At 49.4% G+C, this 25,701-nt stretch overlaps 20 non-coding genes across 20 annotated transcripts; all 20 read left to right on the forward strand.

The window, feature by feature from the left end:
• Nucleotides 1–1,421: 1,421 nt before the first annotated feature.
• trnak-cuu (transfer RNA lysine (anticodon CUU)) lies at nt 1,422–1,494 on the forward strand. Its single transcript has one exon. It is a non-coding gene; the product is annotated as a tRNA-Lys (tRNA).
• Nucleotides 1,495–2,706: 1,212 nt separating this feature from the next.
• Nucleotides 2,707–2,779, forward strand: trnak-cuu (transfer RNA lysine (anticodon CUU)). The gene has a single exon. It is a non-coding gene; the product is annotated as a tRNA-Lys (tRNA).
• Nucleotides 2,780–3,969: 1,190 nt separating this feature from the next.
• On the forward strand, nt 3,970–4,042 carry trnak-cuu (transfer RNA lysine (anticodon CUU)). The gene has a single exon. It is a non-coding gene; the product is annotated as a tRNA-Lys (tRNA).
• Nucleotides 4,043–5,694: 1,652 nt separating this feature from the next.
• Nucleotides 5,695–5,767, forward strand: trnak-cuu (transfer RNA lysine (anticodon CUU)). The gene has a single exon. It is a non-coding gene; the product is annotated as a tRNA-Lys (tRNA).
• Nucleotides 5,768–6,957: 1,190 nt separating this feature from the next.
• trnak-cuu (transfer RNA lysine (anticodon CUU)) lies at nt 6,958–7,030 on the forward strand. The gene has a single exon. It is a non-coding gene; the product is annotated as a tRNA-Lys (tRNA).
• Nucleotides 7,031–8,682: 1,652 nt separating this feature from the next.
• trnak-cuu (transfer RNA lysine (anticodon CUU)) lies at nt 8,683–8,755 on the forward strand. Its single transcript has one exon. It is a non-coding gene; the product is annotated as a tRNA-Lys (tRNA).
• A 754-nt stretch (nt 8,756–9,509) lies between these two features.
• Nucleotides 9,510–9,582, forward strand: trnak-cuu (transfer RNA lysine (anticodon CUU)). The gene has a single exon. It is a non-coding gene; the product is annotated as a tRNA-Lys (tRNA).
• Nucleotides 9,583–10,772: 1,190 nt separating this feature from the next.
• trnak-cuu (transfer RNA lysine (anticodon CUU)) lies at nt 10,773–10,845 on the forward strand. The gene has a single exon. It is a non-coding gene; the product is annotated as a tRNA-Lys (tRNA).
• Nucleotides 10,846–12,497: 1,652 nt separating this feature from the next.
• trnak-cuu (transfer RNA lysine (anticodon CUU)) lies at nt 12,498–12,570 on the forward strand. The gene has a single exon. It is a non-coding gene; the product is annotated as a tRNA-Lys (tRNA).
• Nucleotides 12,571–13,324: 754 nt separating this feature from the next.
• trnak-cuu (transfer RNA lysine (anticodon CUU)) lies at nt 13,325–13,397 on the forward strand. The gene has a single exon. It is a non-coding gene; the product is annotated as a tRNA-Lys (tRNA).
• Nucleotides 13,398–14,587: 1,190 nt separating this feature from the next.
• On the forward strand, nt 14,588–14,660 carry trnak-cuu (transfer RNA lysine (anticodon CUU)). The gene has a single exon. It is a non-coding gene; the product is annotated as a tRNA-Lys (tRNA).
• A 1,190-nt stretch (nt 14,661–15,850) lies between these two features.
• Nucleotides 15,851–15,923, forward strand: trnak-cuu (transfer RNA lysine (anticodon CUU)). The gene has a single exon. It is a non-coding gene; the product is annotated as a tRNA-Lys (tRNA).
• A 1,190-nt stretch (nt 15,924–17,113) lies between these two features.
• Nucleotides 17,114–17,186, forward strand: trnak-cuu (transfer RNA lysine (anticodon CUU)). The gene has a single exon. It is a non-coding gene; the product is annotated as a tRNA-Lys (tRNA).
• Nucleotides 17,187–18,838: 1,652 nt separating this feature from the next.
• On the forward strand, nt 18,839–18,911 carry trnak-cuu (transfer RNA lysine (anticodon CUU)). The gene has a single exon. It is a non-coding gene; the product is annotated as a tRNA-Lys (tRNA).
• Nucleotides 18,912–19,665: 754 nt separating this feature from the next.
• On the forward strand, nt 19,666–19,738 carry trnak-cuu (transfer RNA lysine (anticodon CUU)). The gene has a single exon. It is a non-coding gene; the product is annotated as a tRNA-Lys (tRNA).
• Nucleotides 19,739–20,932: 1,194 nt separating this feature from the next.
• On the forward strand, nt 20,933–21,005 carry trnak-cuu (transfer RNA lysine (anticodon CUU)). Its single transcript has one exon. It is a non-coding gene; the product is annotated as a tRNA-Lys (tRNA).
• Nucleotides 21,006–21,759: 754 nt separating this feature from the next.
• Nucleotides 21,760–21,832, forward strand: trnak-cuu (transfer RNA lysine (anticodon CUU)). Its single transcript has one exon. It is a non-coding gene; the product is annotated as a tRNA-Lys (tRNA).
• Nucleotides 21,833–23,026: 1,194 nt separating this feature from the next.
• trnak-cuu (transfer RNA lysine (anticodon CUU)) lies at nt 23,027–23,099 on the forward strand. Its single transcript has one exon. It is a non-coding gene; the product is annotated as a tRNA-Lys (tRNA).
• A 1,652-nt stretch (nt 23,100–24,751) lies between these two features.
• On the forward strand, nt 24,752–24,824 carry trnak-cuu (transfer RNA lysine (anticodon CUU)). The gene has a single exon. It is a non-coding gene; the product is annotated as a tRNA-Lys (tRNA).
• A 754-nt stretch (nt 24,825–25,578) lies between these two features.
• Nucleotides 25,579–25,651, forward strand: trnak-cuu (transfer RNA lysine (anticodon CUU)). The gene has a single exon. It is a non-coding gene; the product is annotated as a tRNA-Lys (tRNA).
• The last annotated feature ends 50 nt before the right edge of the window (nt 25,652–25,701 follow it).

Genomic DNA, 25,701 nt, shown 5'->3' on the forward strand with positions numbered 1-25,701 from the left:
TGCACTGATAGACAATAAATGTTCACTGGAACATTTTATCACCAACTGTGAATTTAAATTTAAATAAAATTGTTCATCAGCTTTTTACTCAATGATATGGGTTACAAACCTTTGGTTGTTTTGTCTTCCTAATTCAAGCATCTTCATAATTATTTATTTTGCTTCCTTCTACTTTCTTCCTAAACCTTTCGCTCATTGTCAGGACTTCTGTCTCATGAACTAACGTTTTTCTTTCTTTTTTTAATTTGTTTCGTAGTATAGTTGCCAGGATTCCTGAAAGGGGAGGTGGGGATCACAATTGCTTTTTGAAATATGTGCAGAGGTCTCCATTTCTAATTCAGAACTGATGACACATTGTTACTTAGCCATTTCCTGTGCGGTCTCCAAGAAATGGGCATCTTCTTATTAAAGCACTGCAATCAGCTGTGTTTTGTTTGTTGGAAGGATACCTGAAACAAAGTGAAAGAAAAACAAGACAAATACTATGGATGAAATCCAACAACTTACCTTTTAGCATAATATATTTTCTAATATTTTTCTTAGTAGACACCCTAATGCAGGGAATTATAACATTTACATGACATTAACCATTTATGCTGTTTTACTGGAGTAACCCCATCATACGAAAGTAATAAACACACTTATTATAGAGAAAAATATGCATAATTTAGTAAAACAACCATGTCCTTATTACAAGGTTTAAAACTCACTGATTTTCACATAATTAAAATTACAAATTTGTGAAGTCAGACCCATAAAAAAAGGTCCATTAATATGTGCTGTAGTATGTCTTTACAGTAAACCATCCAATAAGATTCAAGTTCATACTTAATTGTATTGTTATACATACTAAGTGTATTTAATCATGTTGTCAAAGAGGACCTGAATGATCTGTGACTTCCCAAAACAGCAATGAGATCCTCAGACTTTTCATCAATTTTCTATTTGAGAACCACAGGAAACTCTGGCAAGCGGTACACAATGGGCCATATTTTGCTATTACGAGAAGCGCCCATTGATTCCTCCCTAATGAAAAGAACAAAATTAAGAAATTAATTCAAGTCATTTTGGTAATAGGAAAACATATGATATGTAGGCTATAGGAAGAATATAAATTAATATACATTTGATAAAAATATATGTAAGGTAGTGTCTTCTGAATCATTAAGATGCTTTATTGTTGATGTGAGTGGCACTGCCTTGCTTTCTAATGCAGTGAGCAATTTAATGTTGTCAGTTGAGACCAACGACTGTCAATGCTAGCTTCTCCCAGAGCAGAATAGACGATTTGAGCCGAAGCCTCCGGATGGTGAATGCAGGCACGGAAGTCGGAAAGTATTGGACGCCCGTGCGTCCGTCAAGTGGCCGCATTTCTTCTTGCAGACTCCGGCGGGCTGTCTTGCGCTGCGGCCCCTGCAGTGGCCCGGCTAGCTCAGTCGGTAGAGCATGAGACTCTTAATCTCAGGGTTGTGGGTTCGAGCCCCACGTTGGGCGCCTCCTTCTGCTTGTTGCCTTTCTTTATGGTAAGGAAGTGTAGAGTGGCGAAGGGGACGGTAAAAGCCTGCTGGTTCAGGAAGCAGGCTGATGTGTGCACTTGTTGTCAGTTGAGACCAACGACTGTCAATGCTAGCTTCTCCCAGAGCTGTGATTTGCCTCGTCCTAGCCTTTCGCAAGGGCACGAGTTTGCAGGCTACAGTGACATTCACAAATGTTGAAAGACAGAAATACAAATAGATAGGGATAGATAGATGGATGGATGGATGGATGGATAAATATTCCTTCAGTCAGCGTGAGAAGCCTTTTACGATTGCTTAGAAAACGAACTGGCTGCTGCAGTTTTTCAAGTCCTCAAGTGCAGGTGAGGTCTCTGAGAGCATATGGCTTTCTGTTACGCAACGCAAAGGAATCTAAAAGTCATAGCAGAGAATGGTTTCGATCCATCGACCTCTGGGTTATGGGTTGCTTGTTGCCTTTCTTTATGGTAAGGAAGTGTAGAGTGGCGAAGGGGACGGTAAAAGCCTGCTGGTTCAGGAAGCAGGCTGATGTGTGCACTTGTTGTCAGTTGAGACCAACGACTGTCAATGCTAGCTTCTCCCAGAGCTGTGATTTGCCTCGTCCTAGCCTTTCGCAAGGGCACGAGTTTGCAGGCTACAGTGACATTCACAAATGTTGAAAGACAGAAATACAGATAGATAGGGATAGATAGATAGATAGATGGATGGATGGATAAATATTCCTTCAGTCAGCGTGAGAAGCCTTTTACGATTGCTTAGAAAACGAACTGGCTGCTGCAGTTTTTCAAGTCCTCAAGTGCAGGTGAGGTCTCTGAGAGCATATGGCTTTCTGTTACGCAACGCAAAGGAATCTAAAAGTCATAGCAGAGAATGGTTTCGATCCATCGACCTTTGGGTTATGGGCCCAGCACGCTTCCGCTGCGCCACTCTGCTCACTTGCGGGAGCTGGCCTTCACGCAAAAGTGCCAATGATGTGCTCACGTCGAGCAGGCGCTCGTAGTTCGGCATGAACTGCAGCCTGTAACCCTCCCAAGAAGTCTTTGGACCAGAATAGACGATTTGAGCCGAAGCCTCCGGATGGTGAATGCAGGCACGGAAGTCGGAAAGTATTGGACGCCCGTGCGTCCGTCAAGTGGCCGCATTTCTTCTTGCAGACTCCGGCGGGCTGTCTTGCGCTGCGGCCCCCGCAGTGGCCCGGCTAGCTCAGTCGGTAGAGCATGAGACTCTTAATCTCAGGGTCGTGGGTTCGAGCCCCACGTTGGGCGCCTCCTTCTGCTTGTTGCCTTTCTTTATGGTAAGGAAGTGTAGAGTGGCGAAGGGGACGGTAAAAGCCTGCTGGTTCAGGAAGCAGGCTGATGTGTGCACTTGTTGTCAGTTGAGACCAACGACTGTCAATGCTAGCTTCTCCCAGAGCTGTGATTTGCCTCGTCCTAGCCTTTCGCAAGGGCACGAGTTTGCAGGCTACAGTGACATTCACAAATGTTGAAAGACAGAAATACAGATAGATAGATGGATGGATGGATAAATATTCCTTCAGTCAGCGTGAGAAGCCTTTTACGATTGCTTAGAAAACGAACTGGCTGCTGCAGTTTTTCAAGTCCTCAAGTGCAGGTGAGGTCTCTGAGAGCATATGGCTTTCTGTTACGCAACGCAAAGGAATCTAAAAGTCATAGCAGAGAATGGTTTCGATCCATCGACCTCTGGGTTATGGGTTGCTTGTTGCCTTTCTTTATGGTAAGGAAGTGTAGAGTGGCGAAGGGGACGGTAAAAGCCTGCTGGTTCAGGAAGCAGGCTGATGTGTGCACTTGTTGTCAGTTGAGACCAACGACTGTCAATGCTAGCTTCTCCCAGAGCTGTGATTTGCCTCGTCCTAGCCTTTCGCAAGGGCACGAGTTTGCAGGCTACAGTGACATTCACAAATGTTGAAAGACAGAAATACAGATAGATAGGGATAGATAGATGGATGGATGGATGGATAAATATTCCTTCAGTCAGCGTGAGTAGCCTTTTACGATTGCTTAGAAAACGAACTGGCTGCTGCAGTTTTTCAAGTCCTCAAGTGCAGGTGAGGTCTCTGAGAGCATATGGCTTTCTGTTACGCAACGCAAAGGAATCTAAAAGTCATAGCAGAGAATGGTTTCGATCCATCGACCTTTGGGTTATGGGCCCAGCACGCTTCCGCTGCGCCACTCTGCTCACTTGCGGGAGCTGGCCTTCACGCAAAAGTGCCAATGATGTGCTCACGTCGAGCAGACGCTCGTAGTTCGGCATGAACTGCAGCCTGTAACCCTCCCAAGAAGTCTTTGGACCAGAATAGACGATTTGAGCCGAAGCCTCCGGATGGTGAATGCAGGCACGGAAGTCGGAAAGTATTGGACGCCCGTGCGTCCGTCAAGTGGCCGCATTTCTTCTTGCAGACTCCGGCGGGCTGTCTTGCGCTGCGGCCCCCGCAGTGGCCCGGCTAGCTCAGTCGGTAGAGCATGAGACTCTTAATCTCAGGGTCGTGGGTTCGAGCCCCACGTTGGGCGCCTCCTTCTGCTTGTTGCCTTTCTTTATGGTAAGGAAGTGTAGAGTGGCGAAGGGGACGGTAAAAGCCTGCTGGTTCAGGAAGCAGGCTGATGTGTGCACTTGTTGTCAGTTGAGACCAACGACTGTCAATGCTAGCTTCTCCCAGAGCTGTGATTTGCCTCGTCCTAGCCTTTCGCAAGGGCACGAGTTTGCAGGCTACAGTGACATTCACAAATGTTGAAAGACAGAAATACAGATAGATAGATGGATGGATGGATAAATATTCCTTCAGTCAGCGTGAGAAGCCTTTTACGATTGCTTAGAAAACGAACTGGCTGCTGCAGTTTTTCAAGTCCTCAAGTGCAGGTGAGGTCTCTGAGAGCATATGGCTTTCTGTTACGCAACGCAAAGGAATCTAAAAGTCATAGCAGAGAATGGTTTCGATCCATCGACCTCTGGGTTATGGGTTGCTTGTTGCCTTTCTTTATGGTAAGGAAGTGTAGAGTGGCGAAGGGGACGGTAAAAGCCTGCTGGTTCAGGAAGCAGGCTGATGTGTGCACTTGTTGTCAGTTGAGACCAACGACTGTCAATGCTAGCTTCTCCCAGAGCTGTGATTTGCCTCGTCCTAGCCTTTCGCAAGGGCACGAGTTTGCAGGCTACAGTGACATTCACAAATGTTGAAAGACAGAAATACAGATAGATAGGGATAGATAGATGGATGGATGGATGGATGGATAAATATTCCTTCAGTCAGCGTGAGAAGCCTTTTACGATTGCTTAGAAAACGAACTGGCTGCTGCAGTTTTTCAAGTCCTCAAGTGCAGGTGAGGTCTCTGAGAGCATATGGCTTTCTGTTACGCAACGCAAAGGAATCTAAAAGTCATAGCAGAGAATGGTTTCGATCCATCGACCTCTGGGTTATGGGTTGCTTGTTGCCTTTCTTTATGGTAAGGAAGTGTAGAGTGGCGAAGGGGACGGTAAAAGCCTGCTGGTTCAGGAAGCAGGCTGATGTGTGCACTTGTTGTCAGTTGAGACCAACGACTGTCAATGCTAGCTTCTCCCAGAGCTGTGATTTGCCTCGTCCTAGCCTTTCGCAAGGGCACGAGTTTGCAGGCTACAGTGACATTCACAAATGTTGAAAGACAGAAATACAGATAGATAGGGATAGATAGATAGATAGATGGATGGATGGATAAATATTCCTTCAGTCAGCGTGAGAAGCCTTTTACGATTGCTTAGAAAACGAACTGGCTGCTGCAGTTTTTCAAGTCCTCAAGTGCAGGTGAGGTCTCTGAGAGCATATGGCTTTCTGTTACGCAACGCAAAGGAATCTAAAAGTCATAGCAGAGAATGGTTTCGATCCATCGACCTTTGGGTTATGGGCCCAGCACGCTTCCGCTGCGCCACTCTGCTCACTTGCGGGAGCTGTCCTTCACGCAAAAGTGCCAATGATGTGCTCACGTCGAGCAGGCGCTCGTAGTTCGGCATGAACTGCAGCCTGTAACCCTCCCAAGAAGTCTTTGGACCAGAATAGACGATTTGAGCCGAAGCCTCCGGATGGTGAATGCAGGCACGGAAGTCGGAAAGTATTGGACGCCCGTGCGTCCGTCAAGTGGCCGCATTTCTTCTTGCAGACTCCGGCGGGCTGTCTTGCGCTGCGGCCCCCGCAGTGGCCCGGCTAGCTCAGTCGGTAGAGCATGAGACTCTTAATCTCAGGGTCGTGGGTTCGAGCCCCACGTTGTGCGCCTCCTTCTGCTTGTTGCCTTTCTTTATGGTAAGGAAGTGTAGAGTGGCGAAGGGGACGGTAAAAGCCTGCTGGTTCAGGAAGCAGGCTGATGTGTGCACTTGTTGTCAGTTGAGACCAACGACTGTCAATGCTAGCTTCTCCCAGAGCTGTGATTTGCCTCGTCCTAGCCTTTCGCAAGGGCACGAGTTTGCAGGCTACAGTGACATTCACAAATGTTGAAAGACAGAAATACAGATAGATAGATGGATGGATGGATAAATATTCCTTCAGTCAGCGTGAGAAGCCTTTTACGATTGCTTAGAAAACGAACTGGCTGCTGCAGTTTTTCAAGTCCTCAAGTGCAGGTGAGGTCTCTGAGAGCATATGGCTTTCTGTTACGCAACGCAAAGGAATCTAAAAGTCATAGCAGAGAATGGTTTCGATCCATCGACCTCTGGGTTATGGGTTGCTTGTTGCCTTTCTTTATGGTAAGGAAGTGTAGAGTGGCGAAGGGGACGGTAAAAGCCTGCTGGTTCAGGAAGCAGGCTGATGTGTGCACTTGTTGTCAGTTGAGACCAACGACTGTCAATGCTAGCTTCTCCCAGAGCTGTGATTTGCCTCGTCCTAGCCTTTCGCAAGGGCACGAGTTTGCAGGCTACAGTGACATTCACAAATGTTGAAAGACAGAAATACAGATAGATAGGGATAGATAGATGGATGGATGGATGGATAAATATTCCTTCAGTCAGCGTGAGTAGCCTTTTACGATTGCTTAGAAAACGAACTGGCTGCTGCAGTTTTTCAAGTCCTCAAGTGCAGGTGAGGTCTCTGAGAGCATATGGCTTTCTGTTACGCAACGCAAAGGAATCTAAAAGTCATAGCAGAGAATGGTTTCGATCCATCGACCTTTGGGTTATGGGCCCAGCACGCTTCCGCTGCGCCACTCTGCTCACTTGCGGGAGCTGGCCTTCACGCAAAAGTGCCAATGATGTGCTCACGTCGAGCAGACGCTCGTAGTTCGGCATGAACTGCAGCCTGTAACCCTCCCAAGAAGTCTTTGGACCAGAATAGACGATTTGAGCCGAAGCCTCCGGATGGTGAATGCAGGCACGGAAGTCGGAAAGTATTGGACGCCCGTGCGTCCGTCAAGTGGCCGCATTTCTTCTTGCAGACTCCGGCGGGCTGTCTTGCGCTGCGGCCCCCGCAGTGGCCCGGCTAGCTCAGTCGGTAGAGCATGAGACTCTTAATCTCAGGGTCGTGGGTTCGAGCCCCACGTTGGGCGCCTCCTTCTGCTTGTTGCCTTTCTTTATGGTAAGGAAGTGTAGAGTGGCGAAGGGGACGGTAAAAGCCTGCTGGTTCAGGAAGCAGGCTGATGTGTGCACTTGTTGTCAGTTGAGACCAACGACTGTCAATGCTAGCTTCTCCCAGAGCTGTGATTTGCCTCGTCCTAGCCTTTCGCAAGGGCACGAGTTTGCAGGCTACAGTGACATTCACAAATGTTGAAAGACAGAAATACAGATAGATAGATGGATGGATGGATAAATATTCCTTCAGTCAGCGTGAGAAGCCTTTTACGATTGCTTAGAAAACGAACTGGCTGCTGCAGTTTTTCAAGTCCTCAAGTGCAGGTGAGGTCTCTGAGAGCATATGGCTTTCTGTTACGCAACGCAAAGGAATCTAAAAGTCATAGCAGAGAATGGTTTCGATCCATCGACCTCTGGGTTATGGGTTGCTTGTTGCCTTTCTTTATGGTAAGGAAGTGTAGAGTGGCGAAGGGGACGGTAAAAGCCTGCTGGTTCAGGAAGCAGGCTGATGTGTGCACTTGTTGTCAGTTGAGACCAACGACTGTCAATGCTAGCTTCTCCCAGAGCTGTGATTTGCCTCGTCCTAGCCTTTCGCAAGGGCACGAGTTTGCAGGCTACAGTGACATTCACAAATGTTGAAAGACAGAAATACAGATAGATAGGGATAGATAGATGGATGGATGGATGGATGGATAAATATTCCTTCAGTCAGCGTGAGAAGCCTTTTACGATTGCTTAGAAAACGAACTGGCTGCTGCAGTTTTTCAAGTCCTCAAGTGCAGGTGAGGTCTCTGAGAGCATATGGCTTTCTGTTACGCAACGCAAAGGAATCTAAAAGTCATAGCAGAGAATGGTTTCGATCCATCGACCTCTGGGTTATGGGTTGCTTGTTGCCTTTCTTTATGGTAAGGAAGTGTAGAGTGGCGAAGGGGACGGTAAAAGCCTGCTGGTTCAGGAAGCAGGCTGATGTGTGCACTTGTTGTCAGTTGAGACCAACGACTGTCAATGCTAGCTTCTCCCAGAGCTGTGATTTGCCTCGTCCTAGCCTTTCGCAAGGGCACGAGTTTGCAGGCTACAGTGACATTCACAAATGTTGAAAGACAGAAATACAGATAGATAGGGATAGATAGATAGATAGATGGATGGATGGATAAATATTCCTTCAGTCAGCGTGAGAAGCCTTTTACGATTGCTTAGAAAACGAACTGGCTGCTGCAGTTTTTCAAGTCCTCAAGTGCAGGTGAGGTCTCTGAGAGCATATGGCTTTCTGTTACGCAACGCAAAGGAATCTAAAAGTCATAGCAGAGAATGGTTTCGATCCATCGACCTTTGGGTTATGGGCCCAGCACGCTTCCGCTGCGCCACTCTGCTCACTTGCGGGAGCTGTCCTTCACGCAAAAGTGCCAATGATGTGCTCACGTCGAGCAGGCGCTCGTAGTTCGGCATGAACTGCAGCCTGTAACCCTCCCAAGAAGTCTTTGGACCAGAATAGACGATTTGAGCCGAAGCCTCCGGATGGTGAATGCAGGCACGGAAGTCGGAAAGTATTGGACGCCCGTGCGTCCGTCAAGTGGCCGCATTTCTTCTTGCAGACTCCGGCGGGCTGTCTTGCGCTGCGGCCCCCGCAGTGGCCCGGCTAGCTCAGTCGGTAGAGCATGAGACTCTTAATCTCAGGGTCGTGGGTTCGAGCCCCACGTTGTGCGCCTCCTTCTGCTTGTTGCCTTTCTTTATGGTAAGGAAGTGTAGAGTGGCGAAGGGGACGGTAAAAGCCTGCTGGTTCAGGAAGCAGGCTGATGTGTGCACTTGTTGTCAGTTGAGACCAACGACTGTCAATGCTAGCTTCTCCCAGAGCTGTGATTTGCCTCGTCCTAGCCTTTCGCAAGGGCACGAGTTTGCAGGCTACAGTGACATTCACAAATGTTGAAAGACAGAAATACAGATAGATAGGGATAGATAGATAGATAGATGGATGGATGGATAAATATTCCTTCAGTCAGCGTGAGAAGCCTTTTACGATTGCTTAGAAAACGAACTGGCTGCTGCAGTTTTTCAAGTCCTCAAGTGCAGGTGAGGTCTCTGAGAGCATATGGCTTTCTGTTACGCAACGCAAAGGAATCTAAAAGTCATAGCAGAGAATGGTTTCGATCCATCGACCTTTGGGTTATGGGCCCAGCACGCTTCCGCTGCGCCACTCTGCTCACTTGCGGGAGCTGGCCTTCACGCAAAAGTGCCAATGATGTGCTCACGTCGAGCAGGCGCTCGTAGTTCGGCATGAACTGCAGCCTGTAACCCTCCCAAGAAGTCTTTGGACCAGAATAGACGATTTGAGCCGAAGCCTCCGGATGGTGAATGCAGGCACGGAAGTCGGAAAGTATTGGACGCCCGTGCGTCCGTCAAGTGGCCGCATTTCTTCTTGCAGACTCCGGCGGGCTGTCTTGCGCTGCGGCCCCCGCAGTGGCCCGGCTAGCTCAGTCGGTAGAGCATGAGACTCTTAATCTCAGGGTCGTGGGTTCGAGCCCCACGTTGGGCGCCTCCTTCTGCTTGTTGCCTTTCTTTATGGTAAGGAAGTGTAGAGTGGCGAAGGGGACGGTAAAAGCCTGCTGGTTCAGGAAGCAGGCTGATGTGTGCACTTGTTGTCAGTTGAGACCAACGACTGTCAATGCTAGCTTCTCCCAGAGCTGTGATTTGCCTCGTCCTAGCCTTTCGCAAGGGCACGAGTTTGCAGGCTACAGTGACATTCACAAATGTTGAAAGACAGAAATACAGATAGATAGATGGATGGATGGATAAATATTCCTTCAGTCAGCGTGAGAAGCCTTTTACGATTGCTTAGAAAACGAACTGGCTGCTGCAGTTTTTCAAGTCCTCAAGTGCAGGTGAGGTCTCTGAGAGCATATGGCTTTCTGTTACGCAACGCAAAGGAATCTAAAAGTCATAGCAGAGAATGGTTTCGATCCATCGACCTCTGGGTTATGGGTTGCTTGTTGCCTTTCTTTATGGTAAGGAAGTGTAGAGTGGCGAAGGGGACGGTAAAAGCCTGCTGGTTCAGGAAGCAGGCTGATGTGTGCACTTGTTGTCAGTTGAGACCAACGACTGTCAATGCTAGCTTCTCCCAGAGCTGTGATTTGCCTCGTCCTAGCCTTTCGCAAGGGCACGAGTTTGCAGGCTACAGTGACATTCACAAATGTTGAAAGACAGAAATACAGATAGATAGGGATAGATAGATGGATGGATGGATGGATAAATATTCCTTCAGTCAGCGTGAGTAGCCTTTTACGATTGCTTAGAAAACGAACTGGCTGCTGCAGTTTTTCAAGTCCTCAAGTGCAGGTGAGGTCTCTGAGAGCATATGGCTTTCTGTTACGCAACGCAAAGGAATCTAAAAGTCATAGCAGAGAATGGTTTCGATCCATCGACCTTTGGGTTATGGGCCCAGCACGCTTCCGCTGCGCCACTCTGCTCACTTGCGGGAGCTGGCCTTCACGCAAAAGTGCCAATGATGTGCTCACGTCGAGCAGACGCTCGTAGTTCGGCATGAACTGCAGCCTGTAACCCTCCCAAGAAGTCTTTGGACCAGAATAGACGATTTGAGCCGAAGCCTCCGGATGGTGAATGCAGGCACGGAAGTCGGAAAGTATTGGACGCCCGTGCGTCCGTCAAGTGGCCGCATTTCTTCTTGCAGACTCCGGCGGGCTGTCTTGCGCTGCGGCCCCCGCAGTGGCCCGGCTAGCTCAGTCGGTAGAGCATGAGACTCTTAATCTCAGGGTCGTGGGTTCGAGCCCCACGTTGGGCGCCTCCTTCTGCTTGTTGCCTTTCTTTATGGTAAGGAAGTGTAGAGTGGCGAAGGGGACGGTAAAAGCCTGCTGGTTCAGGAAGCAGGCTGATGTGTGCACTTGTTGTCAGTTGAGACCAACGACTGTCAATGCTAGCTTCTCCCAGAGCTGTGATTTGCCTCGTCCTAGCCTTTCGCAAGGGCACGAGTTTGCAGGCTACAGTGACATTCACAAATGTTGAAAGACAGAAATACAGATAGATAGATGGATGGATGGATAAATATTCCTTCAGTCAGCGTGAGAAGCCTTTTACGATTGCTTAGAAAACGAACTGGCTGCTGCAGTTTTTCAAGTCCTCAAGTGCAGGTGAGGTCTCTGAGAGCATATGGCTTTCTGTTACGCAACGCAAAGGAATCTAAAAGTCATAGCAGAGAATGGTTTCGATCCATCGACCTCTGGGTTATGGGTTGCTTGTTGCCTTTCTTTATGGTAAGGAAGTGTAGAGTGGCGAAGGGGACGGTAAAAGCCTGCTGGTTCAGGAAGCAGGCTGATGTGTGCACTTGTTGTCAGTTGAGACCAACGACTGTCAATGCTAGCTTCTCCCAGAGCTGTGATTTGCCTCGTCCTAGCCTTTCGCAAGGGCACGAGTTTGCAGGCTACAGTGACATTCACAAATGTTGAAAGACAGAAATACAGATAGATAGGGATAGATAGATGGATGGATGGATGGATGGATAAATATTCCTTCAGTCAGCGTGAGAAGCCTTTTACGATTGCTTAGAAAACGAACTGGCTGCTGCAGTTTTTCAAGTCCTCAAGTGCAGGTGAGGTCTCTGAGAGCATATGGCTTTCTGTTACGCAACGCAAAGGAATCTAAAAGTCATAGCAGAGAATGGTTTCGATCCATCGACCTCTGGGTTATGGGTTGCTTGTTGCCTTTCTTTATGGTAAGGAAGTGTAGAGTGGCGAAGGGGACGGTAAAAGCCTGCTGGTTCAGGAAGCAGGCTGATGTGTGCACTTGTTGTCAGTTGAGACCAACGACTGTCAATGCTAGCTTCTCCCAGAGCTGTGATTTGCCTCGTCCTAGCCTTTCGCAAGGGCACGAGTTTGCAGGCTACAGTGACATTCACAAATGTTGAAAGACAGAAATACAGATAGATAGGGATAGATAGATAGATAGATGGATGGATGGATAAATATTCCTTCAGTCAGCGTGAGAAGCCTTTTACGATTGCTTAGAAAACGAACTGGCTGCTGCAGTTTTTCAAGTCCTCAAGTGCAGGTGAGGTCTCTGAGAGCATATGGCTTTCTGTTACGCAACGCAAAGGAATCTAAAAGTCATAGCAGAGAATGGTTTCGATCCATCGACCTTTGGGTTATGGGCCCAGCACGCTTCCGCTGCGCCACTCTGCTCACTTGCGGGAGCTGTCCTTCACGCAAAAGTGCCAATGATGTGCTCACGTCGAGCAGGCGCTCGTAGTTCGGCATGAACTGCAGCCTGTAACCCTCCCAAGAAGTCTTTGGACCAGAATAGACGATTTGAGCCGAAGCCTCCGGATGGTGAATGCAGGCACGGAAGTCGGAAAGTATTGGACGCCCGTGCGTCCGTCAAGTGGCCGCATTTCTTCTTGCAGACTCCGGCGGGCTGTCTTGCGCTGCGGCCCCCGCAGTGGCCCGGCTAGCTCAGTCGGTAGAGCATGAGACTCTTAATCTCAGGGTCGTGGGTTCGAGCCCCACGTTGTGCGCCTCCTTCTGCTTGTTGCCTTTCTTTATGGTAAGGAAGTGTAGAGTGGCGAAGGGGACGGTAAAAGCCTGCTGGTTCAGGAAGCAGGCTGATGTGTGCACTTGTTGTCAGTTGAGACCAACGACTGTCAATGCTAGCTTCTCCCAGAGCTGTGATTTGCCTCGTCCTAGCCTTTCGCAAGGGCACGAGTTTGCAGGCTACAGTGACATTCACAAATGTTGAAAGACAGAAATACAGATAGATAGGGATAGATAGATAGATAGATAGATGGATGGATAAATATTCCTTCAGTCAGCGTGAGAAGCCTTTTACGATTGCTTAGAAAACGAACTGGCTGCTGCAGTTTTTCAAGTCCTCAAGTGCAGGTGAGGTCTCTGAGAGCATATGGCTTTCTGTTACGCAACGCAAAGGAATCTAAAAGTCATAGCAGAGAATGGTTTCGATCCATCGACCTTTGGGTTATGGGCCCAGCACGCTTCCGCTGCGCCACTCTGCTCACTTGCGGGAGCTGGCCTTCACGCAAAAGTGCCAATGATGTGCTCACGTCGAGCAGGCGCTCGTAGTTCGGCATGAACTGCAGCCTGTAACCCTCCCAAGAAGTCTTTGGACCAGAATAGACGATTTGAGCCGAAGCCTCCGGATGGTGAATGCAGGCACGGAAGTCGGAAAGTATTGGACGCCCGTGCGTCCGTCAAGTGGCCGCATTTCTTCTTGCAGACTCCGGCGGGCTGTCTTGCGCTGCGGCCCCCGCAGTGGCCCGGCTAGCTCAGTCGGTAGAGCATGAGACTCTTAATCTCAGGGTCGTGGGTTCGAGCCCCACGTTGGGCGCCTCCTTCTGCTTGTTGCCTTTCTTTATGGTAAGGAAGTGTAGAGTGGCGAAGGGGACGGTAAAAGCCTGCTGGTTCAGGAAGCAGGCTGATGTGTGCACTTGTTGTCAGTTGAGACCAACGACTGTCAATGCTAGCTTCTCCCAGAGCTGTGATTTGCCTCGTCCTAGCCTTTCGCAAGGGCACGAGTTTGCAGGCTACAGTGACATTCACAAATGTTGAAAGACAGAAATACAGATAGATAGATGGATGGATGGATAAATATTCCTTCAGTCAGCGTGAGAAGCCTTTTACGATTGCTTAGAAAACGAACTGGCTGCTGCAGTTTTTCAAGTCCTCAAGTGCAGGTGAGGTCTCTGAGAGCATATGGCTTTCTGTTACGCAACGCAAAGGAATCTAAAAGTCATAGCAGAGAATGGTTTCGATCCATCGACCTCTGGGTTATGGGTTGCTTGTTGCCTTTCTTTATGGTAAGGAAGTGTAGAGTGGCGAAGGGGACGGTAAAAGCCTGCTGGTTCAGGAAGCAGGCTGATGTGTGCACTTGTTGTCAGTTGAGACCAACGACTGTCAATGCTAGCTTCTCCCAGAGCTGTGATTTGCCTCGTCCTAGCCTTTCGCAAGGGCACGAGTTTGCAGGCTACAGTGACATTCACAAATGTTGAAAGACAGAAATACAGATAGATAGGGATAGATAGATGGATGGATGGATGGATAAATATTCCTTCAGTCAGCGTGAGTAGCCTTTTACGATTGCTTAGAAAACGAACTGGCTGCTGCAGTTTTTCAAGTCCTCAAGTGCAGGTGAGGTCTCTGAGAGCATATGGCTTTCTGTTACGCAACGCAAAGGAATCTAAAAGTCATAGCAGAGAATGGTTTCGATCCATCGACCTTTGGGTTATGGGCCCAGCACGCTTCCGCTGCGCCACTCTGCTCACTTGCGGGAGCTGGCCTTCACGCAAAAGTGCCAATGATGTGCTCACGTCGAGCAGACGCTCGTAGTTCGGCATGAACTGCAGCCTGTAACCCTCCCAAGAAGTCTTTGGACCAGAATAGACGATTTGAGCCGAAGCCTCCGGATGGTGAATGCAGGCACGGAAGTCGGAAAGTATTGGACGCCCGTGCGTCCGTCAAGTGGCCGCATTTCTTCTTGCAGACTCCGGCGGGCTGTCTTGCGCTGCGGCCCCCGCAGTGGCCCGGCTAGCTCAGTCGGTAGAGCATGAGACTCTTAATCTCAGGGTCGTGGGTTCGAGCCCCACGTTGGGCGCCTCCTTCTGCTTGTTGCCTTTCTTTATGGTAAGGAAGTGTAGAGTGGCGAAGGGGACGGTAAAAGCCTGCTGGTTCAGGAAGCAGGCTGATGTGTGCACTTGTTGTCAGTTGAGACCAACGACTGTCAATGCTAGCTTCTCCCAGAGCTGTGATTTGCCTCGTCCTAGCCTTTCGCAAGGGCACGAGTTTGCAGGCTACAGTGACATTCACAAATGTTGAAAGACAGAAATACAGATAGATAGATGGATGGATGGATAAATATTCCTTCAGTCAGCGTGAGAAGCCTTTTACGATTGCTTAGAAAACGAACTGGCTGCTGCAGTTTTTCAAGTCCTCAAGTGCAGGTGAGGTCTCTGAGAGCATATGGCTTTCTGTTACGCAACGCAAAGGAATCTAAAAGTCATAGCAGAGAATGGTTTCGATCCATCGACCTCTGGGTTATGGGTTGCTTGTTGCCTTTCTTTATGGTAAGGAAGTGTAGAGTGGCGAAGGGGACGGTAAAAGCCTGCTGGTTCAGGAAGCAGGCTGATGTGTGCACTTGTTGTCAGTTGAGACCAACGACTGTCAATGCTAGCTTCTCCCAGAGCTGTGATTTGCCTCGTCCTAGCCTTTCGCAAGGGCACGAGTTTGCAGGCTACAGTGACATTCACAAATGTTGAAAGACAGAAATACAGATAGATAGGGATAGATAGATGGATGGATGGATGGATAAATATTCCTTCAGTCAGCGTGAGTAGCCTTTTACGATTGCTTAGAAAACGAACTGGCTGCTGCAGTTTTTCAAGTCCTCAAGTGCAGGTGAGGTCTCTGAGAGCATATGGCTTTCTGTTACGCAACGCAAAGGAATCTAAAAGTCATAGCAGAGAATGGTTTCGATCCATCGACCTTTGGGTTATGGGCCCAGCACGCTTCCGCTGCGCCACTCTGCTCACTTGCGGGAGCTGGCCTTCACGCAAAAGTGCCAATGATGTGCTCACGTCGAGCAGACGCTCGTAGTTCGGCATGAACTGCAGCCTGTAACCCTCCCAAGAAGTCTTTGGACCAGAATAGACGATTTGAGCCGAAGCCTCCGGATGGTGAATGCAGGCACGGAAGTCGGAAAGTATTGGACGCCCGTGCGTCCGTCAAGTGGCCGCATTTCTTCTTGCAGACTCCGGCGGGCTGTCTTGCGCTGCGGCCCCCGCAGTGGCCCGGCTAGCTCAGTCGGTAGAGCATGAGACTCTTAATCTCAGGGTCGTGGGTTCGAGCCCCACGTTGGGCGCCTCCTTCTGCTTGTTGCCTTTCTTTATGGTAAGGAAGTGTAGAGTGGCGAAGGGGACGGTAAAAGCCTGCTGGTTCAGGAAGCAGGCTGATGTGTGCACTTGTTGTCAGTTGAGACCAACGACTGTCAATGCTAGCTTCTCCCAGAGCTGTGATTTGCCTCGTCCTAGCCTTTCGCAAGGGCACGAGTTTGCAGGCTACAGTGACATTCACAAATGTTGAAAGACAGAAATACAGATAGATAGATGGATGGATGGATAAATATTCCTTCAGTCAGCGTGAGAAGCCTTTTACGATTGCTTAGAAAACGAACTGGCTGCTGCAGTTTTTCAAGTCCTCAAGTGCAGGTGAGGTCTCTGAGAGCATATGGCTTTCTGTTACGCAACGCAAAGGAATCTAAAAGTCATAGCAGAGAATGGTTTCGATCCATCGACCTCTGGGTTATGGGTTGCTTGTTGCCTTTCTTTATGGTAAGGAAGTGTAGAGTGGCGAAGGGGACGGTAAAAGCCTGCTGGTTCAGGAAGCAGGCTGATGTGTGCACTTGTTGTCAGTTGAGACCAACGACTGTCAATGCTAGCTTCTCCCAGAGCTGTGATTTGCCTCGTCCTAGCCTTTCGCAAGGGCACGAGTTTGCAGGCTACAGTGACATTCACAAATGTTGAAAGACAGAAATACAGATAGATAGGGATAGATAGATGGATGGATGGATGGATAAATATTCCTTCAGTCAGCGTGAGTAGCCTTTTACGATTGCTTAGAAAACGAACTGGCTGCTGCAGTTTTTCAAGTCCTCAAGTGCAGGTGAGGTCTCTGAGAGCATATGGCTTTCTGTTACGCAACGCAAAGGAATCTAAAAGTCATAGCAGAGAATGGTTTCGATCCATCGACCTTTGGGTTATGGGCCCAGCACGCTTCCGCTGCGCCACTCTGCTCACTTGCGGGAGCTGGCCTTCACGCAAAAGTGCCAATGATGTGCTCACGTCGAGCAGACGCTCGTAGTTCGGCATGAACTGCAGCCTGTAACCCTCCCAAGAAGTCTTTGGACCAGAATAGACGATTTGAGCCGAAGCCTCCGGATGGTGAATGCAGGCACGGAAGTCGGAAAGTATTGGACGCCCGTGCGTCCGTCAAGTGGCCGCATTTCTTCTTGCAGACTCCGGCGGGCTGTCTTGCGCTGCGGCCCCCGCAGTGGCCCGGCTAGCTCAGTCGGTAGAGCATGAGACTCTTAATCTCAGGGTCGTGGGTTCGAGCCCCACGTTGGGCGCCTCCTTCTGCTTGTTGCCTTTCTTTATGGTAAGGAAGTGTAGAGTGGCGAAGGGGACGGTAAAAGCCTGCTGGTTCAGGAAGCAGGCTGATGTGTGCACTTGTTGTCAGTTGAGACCAACGACTGTCAATGCTAGCTTCTCCCAGAGCTGTGATTTGCCTCGTCCTAGCCTTTCGCAAGGGCACGAGTTTGCAGGCTACAGTGACATTCACAAATGTTGAAAGACAGAAATACAGATAGATAGATGGATGGATGGATAAATATTCCTTCAGTCAGCGTGAGAAGCCTTTTACGATTGCTTAGAAAACGAACTGGCTGCTGCAGTTTTTCAAGTCCTCAAGTGCAGGTGAGGTCTCTGAGAGCATATGGCTTTCTGTTACGCAACGCAAAGGAATCTAAAAGTCATAGCAGAGAATGGTTTCGATCCATCGACCTCTGGGTTATGGGTTGCTTGTTGCCTTTCTTTATGGTAAGGAAGTGTAGAGTGGCGAAGGGGACGGTAAAAGCCTGCTGGTTCAGGAAGCAGGCTGATGTGTGCACTTGTTGTCAGTTGAGACCAACGACTGTCAATGCTAGCTTCTCCCAGAGCTGTGATTTGCCTCGTCCTAGCCTTTCGCAAGGGCACGAGTTTGCAGGCTACAGTGACATTCACAAATGTTGAAAGACAGAAATACAGATAGATAGGGATAGATAGATGGATGGATGGATGGATGGATAAATATTCCTTCAGTCAGCGTGAGAAGCCTTTTACGATTGCTTAGAAAACGAACTGGCTGCTGCAGTTTTTCAAGTCCTCAAGTGCAGGTGAGGTCTCTGAGAGCATATGGCTTTCTGTTACGCAACGCAAAGGAATCTAAAAGTCATAGCAGAGAATGGTTTCGATCCATCGACCTCTGGGTTATGGGTTGCTTGTTGCCTTTCTTTATGGTAAGGAAGTGTAGAGTGGCGAAGGGGACGGTAAAAGCCTGCTGGTTCAGGAAGCAGGCTGATGTGTGCACTTGTTGTCAGTTGAGACCAACGACTGTCAATGCTAGCTTCTCCCAGAGCTGTGATTTGCCTCGTCCTAGCCTTTCGCAAGGGCACGAGTTTGCAGGCTACAGTGACATTCACAAATGTTGAAAGACAGAAATACAGATAGATAGGGATAGATAGATAGATAGATGGATGGATGGATAAATATTCCTTCAGTCAGCGTGAGAAGCCTTTTACGATTGCTTAGAAAACGAACTGGCTGCTGCAGTTTTTCAAGTCCTCAAGTGCAGGTGAGGTCTCTGAGAGCATATGGCTTTCTGTTACGCAACGCAAAGGAATCTAAAAGTCATAGCAGAGAATGGTTTCGATCCATCGACCTTTGGGTTATGGGCCCAGCACGCTTCCGCTGCGCCACTCTGCTCACTTGCGGGAGCTGTCCTTCACGCAAAAGTGCCAATGATGTGCTCACGTCGAGCAGGCGCTCGTAGTTCGGCATGAACTGCAGCCTGTAACCCTCCCAAGAAGTCTTTGGACCAGAATAGACGATTTGAGCCGAAGCCTCCGGATGGTGAATGCAGGCACGGAAGTCGGAAAGTATTGGACGCCCGTGCGTCCGTCAAGTGGCCGCATTTCTTCTTGCAGACTCCGGCGGGCTGTCTTGCGCTGCGGCCCCCGCAGTGGCCCGGCTAGCTCAGTCGGTAGAGCATGAGACTCTTAATCTCAGGGTCGTGGGTTCGAGCCCCACGTTGTGCGCCTCCTTCTGCTTGTTGCCTTTCTTTATGGTAAGGAAGTGTAGAGTGGCGAAGGGGACGGTAAAAGCCTGCTGGTTCAGGAAGCAGGCTGATGTGTGCACTTGTTGTCAGTTGAGACCAACGACTGTCAATGCTAGCTTCTCCCAGAGCTGTGATTTGCCTCGTCCTAGCCTTTCGCAAGGGCACGAGTTTGCAGGCTACAGTGACATTCACAAATGTTGAAAGACAGAAATACAGATAGATAGGGATAGATAGATAGATAGATGGATGGATGGATAAATATTCCTTCAGTCAGCGTGAGAAGCCTTTTACGATTGCTTAGAAAACGAACTGGCTGCTGCAGTTTTTCAAGTCCTCAAGTGCAGGTGAGGTCTCTGAGAGCATATGGCTTTCTGTTACGCAACGCAAAGGAATCTAAAAGTCATAGCAGAGAATGGTTTCGATCCATCGACCTTTGGGTTATGGGCCCAGCACGCTTCCGCTGCGCCACTCTGCTCACTTGCGGGAGCTGGCCTTCACGCAAAAGTGCCAATGATGTGCTCACGTCGAGCAGGCGCTCGTAGTTCGGCATGAACTGCAGCCTGTAACCCTCCCAAGAAGTCTTTGGACCAGAATAGACGATTTGAGCCGAAGCCTCCGGATGGTGAATGCAGGCACGGAAGTCGGAAAGTATTGGACGCCCGTGCGTCCGTCAAGTGGCCGCATTTCTTCTTGCAGACTCCGGCGGGCTGTCTTGCGCTGCTGCCCCCGCAGTGGCCCGGCTAGCTCAGTCGGTAGAGCATGAGACTCTTAATCTCAGGGTCGTGGGTTCGAGCCCCACGTTGGGCGCCTCCTTCTGCTTGTTGCCTTTCTTTATGGTAAGGAAGTGTAGAGTGGCGAAGGGGACGGTAAAAGCCTGCTGGTTCAGGAAGCAGGCTGATGTGTGCACTTGTTGTCAGTTGAGACCAACGACTGTCAATGCTAGCTTCTCCCAGAGCTGTGATTTGCCTCGTCCTAGCCTTTCGCAAGGGCACGAGTTTGCAGGCTACAGTGACATTCACAAATGTTGAAAGACAGAAATACAGATAGATAGATGGATGGATGGATAAATATTCCTTCAGTCAGCGTGAGAAGCCTTTTACGATTGCTTAGAAAACGAACTGGCTGCTGCAGTTTTTCAAGTCCTCAAGTGCAGGTGAGGTCTCTGAGAGCATATGGCTTTCTGTTACGCAACGCAAAGGAATCTAAAAGTCATAGCAGAGAATGGTTTCGATCCATCGACCTCTGGGTTATGGGTTGCTTGTTGCCTTTCTTTATGGTAAGGAAGTGTAGAGTGGCGAAGGGGACGGTAAAAGCCTGCTGGTTCAGGAAGCAGGCTGATGTGTGCACTTGTTGTCAGTTGAGACCAACGACTGTCAATGCTAGCTTCTCCCAGAGCTGTGATTTGCCTCGTCCTAGCCTTTCGCAAGGGCACGAGTTTGCAGGCTACAGTGACATTCACAAATGTTGAAAGACAGAAATACAGATAGATAGGGATAGATAGATAGATAGATGGATGGATGGATAAATATTCCTTCAGTCAGCGTGAGAAGCCTTTTACGATTGCTTAGAAAACGAACTGGCTGCTGCAGTTTTTCAAGTCCTCAAGTGCAGGTGAGGTCTCTGAGAGCATATGGCTTTCTGTTACGCAACGCAAAGGAATCTAAAAGTCATAGCAGAGAATGGTTTCGATCCATCGACCTTTGGGTTATGGGCCCAGCACGCTTCCGCTGCGCCACTCTGCTCACTTGCGGGAGCTGTCCTTCACGCAAAAGTGCCAATGATGTGCTCACGTCGAGCAGGCGCTCGTAGTTCGGCATGAACTGCAGCCTGTAACCCTCCCAAGAAGTCTTTGGACCAGAATAGACGATTTGAGCCGAAGCCTCCGGATGGTGAATGCAGGCACGGAAGTCGGAAAGTATTGGACGCCCGTGCGTCCGTCAAGTGGCCGCATTTCTTCTTGCAGACTCCGGCGGGCTGTCTTGCGCTGCGGCCCCCGCAGTGGCCCGGCTAGCTCAGTCGGTAGAGCATGAGACTCTTAATCTCAGGGTCGTGGGTTCGAGCCCCACGTTGTGCGCCTCCTTCTGCTTGTTGCCTTTCTTTATGGTAAGGAAGTGTAGAGTGGCGAAGGGGACGGTAAAAGCCTGCTGGTTCAGGAAGCAGGCTGATGTGTGCACTTGTTGTCAGTTGAGACCAACGACTGTCAATGCTAGCTTCTCCCAGAGCTGTGATTTGCCTCGTCCTAGCCTTTCGCAAGGGCACGAGTTTGCAGGCTACAGTGACATTCACAAATGTTGAAAGACAGAAATACAGATAGATAGGGATAGATAGATAGATAGATGGATGGATGGATAAATATTCCTTCAGTCAGCGTGAGAAGCCTTTTACGATTGCTTAGAAAACGAACTGGCTGCTGCAGTTTTTCAAGTCCTCAAGTGCAGGTGAGGTCTCTGAGAGCATATGGCTTTCTGTTACGCAACGCAAAGGAATCTAAAAGTCATAGCAGAGAATGGTTTCGATCCATCGACCTTTGGGTTATGGGCCCAGCACGCTTCCGCTGCGCCACTCTGCTCACTTGCGGGAGCTGGCCTTCACGCAAAAGTGCCAATGATGTGCTCACGTCGAGCAGGCGCTCGTAGTTCGGCATGAACTGCAGCCTGTAACCCTCCCAAGAAGTCTTTGGACCAGAATAGACGATTTGAGCCGAAGCCTCCGGATGGTGAATGCAGGCACGGAAGTCGGAAAGTATTGGACGCCCGTGCGTCCGTCAAGTGGCCGCATTTCTTCTTGCAGACTCCGGCGGGCTGTCTTGCGCTGCGGCCCCCGCAGTGGCCCGGCTAGCTCAGTCGGTAGAGCATGAGACTCTTAATCTCAGGGTCGTGGGTTCGAGCCCCACGTTGGGCGCCTCCTTCTGCTTGTTGCCTTTCTTTATGGTAAGGAAGTGTAGAGTGGCGAAGGGGACGGTAAAAGCCTGCTGGTTCAGGAAGCAGGCTGATGTGTGCACTTGTTGTCAGTTGAGACCAACGACTGTCAATGCTAGCTTCTCCCAGAGCTGTGATTTGCCTCGTCCTAGCCTTTCGCAAGGGCACGAGTTTGCAGGCTACAGTGACATTCACAAATGTTGAAAGACAGAAATACAGATAGATAGATGGATGGATGGATAAATATTCCTTCAGTCAGCGTGAGAAGCCTTTTACGATTGCTTAGAAAACGAACTGGCTGCTGCAGTTTTTCAAGTCCTCAAGTGCAGGTGAGGTCTCTGAGAGCATATGGCTTTCTGTTACGCAACGCAAAGGAATCTAAAAGTCATAGCAGAGAATGGTTTCGATCCATCGACCTCTGGGTTATGGGTTGCTTGTTGCCTTTCTTTATGGTAAGGAAGTGTAGAGTGGCGAAGGGGACGGTAAAAGCCTGCTGGTTCAGGAAGCAGGCTGATGTGTGCACTTGTTGTCAGTTGAGACCAACGACTGTCAATGCTAGCTTCTCCCAGAGCTGTGATTTGCCTCGTCCTAGCCTTTCGCAAGGGCACGAGTTTGCAGGCTACAGTGACATTCACAAATGTTGAAAGACAGAAATACAGATAGATCGGGATAGATAGATAGATAGATGGATGGATGGATAAATATTCCTTCAGTCAGCGTGAGTAGCCTTTTACGATTGCTTAGAAAACGAACTGGCTGCTGCAGTTTTTCAAGTCCTCAAGTGCAGGTGAGGTCTCTGAGAGCATATGGCTTTCTGTTACGCAACGCAAAGGAATCTAAAAGTCATAGCAGAGAATGGTTTCGATCCATCGACCTTTGGGTTATGGGCCCAGCACGCTTCCGCTGCGCCACTCTGCTCACTTGCGGGAGCTGGCCTTCACGCAAAAGTGCCAATGATGTGCTCACGTCGAGCAGACGCTCGTAGTTCGGCATGAACTGCAGCCTGTAACCCTCCCAAGAAGTCTTTGGACCAGAATAGACGATTTGAGCCGAAGCCTCCGGATGGTGAATGCAGGCACGGAAGTCGGAAAGTATTGGACGCCCGTGCGTCCGTCAAGTGGCCGCATTTCTTCTTGCAGACTCCGGCGGGCTGTCTTGCGCTGCGGCCCCCGCAGTGGCCCGGCTAGCTCAGTCGGTAGAGCATGAGACTCTTAATCTCAGGGTCGTGGGTTCGAGCCCCACGTTGGGCGCCTCCTTCTGCTTGTTGCCTTTCTTTATGGTAAGGAAGTGTAGAGTGGCGAAGGGGACGGTAAAAGCCTGCTGGTTCAGGAAGCAGGCTGATGTGTGCACTTGTTGTCAGTTGAGACCAACGACTGTCAATGCTAGCTTCTCCCAGAGCTGTGATTTGCCTCGTCCTAGCCTTTCGCAAGGGCACGAGTTTGCAGGCTACAGTGACATTCACAAATGTTGAAAGACAGAAATACAGATAGATAGATGGATGGATGGATAAATATTCCTTCAGTCAGCGTGAGAAGCCTTTTACGATTGCTTAGAAAACGAACTGGCTGCTGCAGTTTTTCAAGTCCTCAAGTGCAGGTGAGGTCTCTGAGAGCATATGGCTTTCTGTTACGCAACGCAAAGGAATCTAAAAGTCATAGCAGAGAATGGTTTCGATCCATCGACCTCTGGGTTATGGGTTGCTTGTTGCCTTTCTTTATGGTAAGGAAGTGTAGAGTGGCGAAGGGGACGGTAAAAGCCTGCTGGTTCAGGAAGCAGGCTGATGTGTGCACTTGTTGTCAGTTGAGACCAACGACTGTCAATGCTAGCTTCTCCCAGAGCTGTGATTTGCCTCGTCCTAGCCTTTCGCAAGGGCACGAGTTTGCAGGCTACAGTGACATTCACAAATGTTGAAAGACAGAAATACAGATAGATAGGGATAGATAGATGGATGGATGGATGGATGGATAAATATTCCTTCAGTCAGCGTGAGAAGCCTTTTACGATTGCTTAGAAAACGAACTGGCTGCTGCAGTTTTTCAAGTCCTCAAGTGCAGGTGAGGTCTCTGAGAGCATATGGCTTTCTGTTACGCAACGCAAAGGAATCTAAAAGTCATAGCAGAGAATGGTTTCGATCCATCGACCTCTGGGTTATGGGTTGCTTGTTGCCTTTCTTTATGGTAAGGAAGTGTAGAGTGGCGAAGGGGACGGTAAAAGCCTGCTGGTTCAGGAAGCAGGCTGATGTGTGCACTTGTTGTCAGTTGAGACCAACGACTGTCAATGCTAGCTTCTCCCAGAGCTGTGATTTGCCTCGTCCTAGCCTTTCGCAAGGGCACGAGTTTGCAGGCTACAGTGACATTCACAAATGTTGAAAGACAGAAATACAGATAGATAGGGATAGATAGATAGATAGATGGATGGATGGATAAATATTCCTTCAGTCAGCGTGAGAAGCCTTTTACGATTGCTTAGAAAACGAACTGGCTGCTGCAGTTTTTCAAGTCCTCAAGTGCAGGTGAGGTCTCTGAGAGCATATGGCTTTCTGTTACGCAACGCAAAGGAATCTAAAAGTCATAGCAGAGAATGGTTTCGATCCATCGACCTTTGGGTTATGGGCCCAGCACGCTTCCGCTGCGCCACTCTGCTCACTTGCGGGAGCTGTCCTTCACGCAAAAGTGCCAATGATGTGCTCACGTCGAGCAGGCGCTCGTAGTTCGGCATGAACTGCAGCCTGTAACCCTCCCAAGAAGTCTTTGGACCAGAATAGACGATTTGAGCCGAAGCCTCCGGATGGTGAATGCAGGCACGGAAGTCGGAAAGTATTGGACGCCCGTGCGTCCGTCAAGTGGCCGCATTTCTTCTTGCAGACTCCGGCGGGCTGTCTTGCGCTGCGGCCCCCGCAGTGGCCCGGCTAGCTCAGTCGGTAGAGCATGAGACTCTTAATCTCAGGGTCGTGGGTTCGAGCCCCACGTTGTGCGCCTCCTTCTGCTTGTTGCCTTTCTTTATGGTAAGGAAGTGTAGAGTGGCGAAGGGGACGGTAAAAGCCTGCTGGTTCAGGAAGCAGGCTGATGTGTGCACTTGTTGTCAGTTGAGACCAACGACTGTCAATGCTAGCTTCTCCCAGAGCTGTGATTTGCCTCGTCCTAGCCTTTCGCAAGGGCACGAGTTTGCAGGCTACAGTGACATTCACAAATGTTGAAAGACAGAAATACAGATAGATCGGGATAGATAGATAGATAGATGGATGGATGGATAAATATTCCTTCAGTCAGCGTGAGTAGCCTTTTACGATTGCTTAGAAAACGAACTGGCTGCTGCAGTTTTTCAAGTCCTCAAGTGCAGGTGAGGTCTCTGAGAGCATATGGCTTTCTGTTACGCAACGCAAAGGAATCTAAAAGTCATAGCAGAGAATGGTTTCGATCCATCGACCTTTGGGTTATGGGCCCAGCACGCTTCCGCTGCGCCACTCTGCTCACTTGCGGGAGCTGGCCTTCACGCAAAAGTGCCAATGATGTGCTCACGTCGAGCAGACGCTCGTAGTTCGGCATGAACTGCAGCCTGTAACCCTCCCAAGAAGTCTTTGGACCAGAATAGACGATTTGAGCCGAAGCCTCCGGATGGTGAATGCAGGCACGGAAGTCGGAAAGTATTGGACGCCCGTGCGTCCGTCAAGTGGCCGCATTTCTTCTTGCAGACTCCGGCGGGCTGTCTTGCGCTGCGGCCCCCGCAGTGGCCCGGCTAGCTCAGTCGGTAGAGCATGAGACTCTTAATCTCAGGGTCGTGGGTTCGAGCCCCACGTTGGGCGCCTCCTTCTGCTTGTTGCCTTTCTTTATGGTAAGGAAGTGTAGAGTGGCG

The sequence above is a fragment of the Amia ocellicauda genome, chromosome 12 (assembly GCF_036373705.1).
Source record: "Amia ocellicauda isolate fAmiCal2 chromosome 12, fAmiCal2.hap1, whole genome shotgun sequence".
NCBI lineage: Eukaryota > Metazoa > Chordata > Actinopteri > Amiiformes > Amiidae > Amia > Amia ocellicauda.